Source organism: Chrysochloris asiatica, unplaced genomic scaffold (assembly GCF_000296735.1).
Source record: "Chrysochloris asiatica unplaced genomic scaffold, ChrAsi1.0 scaffold00065, whole genome shotgun sequence".
Taxonomy (NCBI): domain Eukaryota; kingdom Metazoa; phylum Chordata; class Mammalia; order Afrosoricida; family Chrysochloridae; genus Chrysochloris; species Chrysochloris asiatica.
The window spans coordinates 14,725-16,172 of NW_006408583.1; positions in this window are offsets into that span (position 1 = coordinate 14,725).

The window sequence follows — 1,448 nt, forward strand, 5'->3', positions numbered from 1 at the left end:
CATGCAAACCTGTCTCAGTGTTCCCCTATCTACTTTATTCTTCCACCCTTTCTTGTGTATTGCCCTCCCCAACACCTGAACTATGATGTCTTCCCCCTACCCTGTCCTCTACTGTCGTCTTCCTCCACAGCCACCCAACACCCTGCCCCACCACACTGGTAATCAATAAAGATTTTTTTTGTGTGTCACTTTTGGTATGGATACCTTTTCTTAAGTTTTTACAATAATGGTCCTATGCAATATCTGTCCCTTTGTGACTGATTAATTTCACTCAGCATAATATCCTCAAGGTTCATTCATGTAATGTGGTGGCTTACAGCTTCCTTTTTATTCTTCAATTGTGTGTATGTACCAAAGTTTGTTTATCCATTCTTCCATTCATGGAAGACAGACTTAGGCTGTTGTGAATAGTGCTGCTGTGAACATTGTTGTGCTATGAATATCTACTATGAACATCTGCTATGAATATCTACTCATGATATGACTTATATTTCTTGCGGATATCCACATAGAAGAATTGCTGGATCATAAGGTATTTCTATTTCCAACTTTCTGAGAAAGCACCATACTGTTTTCCAGAGTGGTTGGATCATTTTGCATGCCCACCAGCAATGTAGGAGGGTCCCAGTTTCTCCACATCCTAGTGAGAATTTGTTGGCCTCAGCATTTTTGAACTTTGCTATTATTACTGGTGTGAGGTGATGTCTCATTGTTATTTTGATTTGCATCTCTTTTATGGCTAATTGTCATATGTTGGTTGGCTGCTTGAATGTTGTCCTTGGTGAAGTGTCTGTTCATGTCCTGTGCCCATTTTTTAATTGGTTATTTGTCTTTTTCTTGCAGAGGTGTTGTAGTTTCCTATAGATTTTAGAAGTTAGTCCCTTGTCTGATATGTCATTTCTAATTCTGTGGGCTCCTTGTTTACTCTTTTGGTGAAATCCTTTGATGCACCTATGTTTCTAATATTTAGAATGTCCAATCATCAATTTTTTTCTTCTTTTATATGTGCAATTTTTGCAAAGTTTGGTAGCCTATGTGTGCTCTGGATTAGAGCCCTTAAAATTGTCCGTATTTTAAAATTGTTGACCTTTATATTTCTAGGATTCTCAGTTAGGTCTTTAATCCATGCTGAGTTGGTTTTTGTATATGACATGAGATAAAGGTCTTATGTCAGTCTTTTGTATATCAACTTCCACTTTTGCCAGCACCATCTGTTGAAGAAGCTATGTCTTTTCCACTCAATGTATGTTGGCCCTTTGTCAAAGATCAGTTGGCTGAATGTGGATGGGTTAATTTCTGGATTCTTGATTTTGTTCCATTTATCTATATATCTTCCATTCTACCAGTACCAGGTTGTTTTGACCACTGTAGCCATGTAGTAAATTTTGAAATCAGGGACTGAGAAGCTTCCAACTTAAGTCTTCTCCTTAAGGAGTGATTTGCTTATC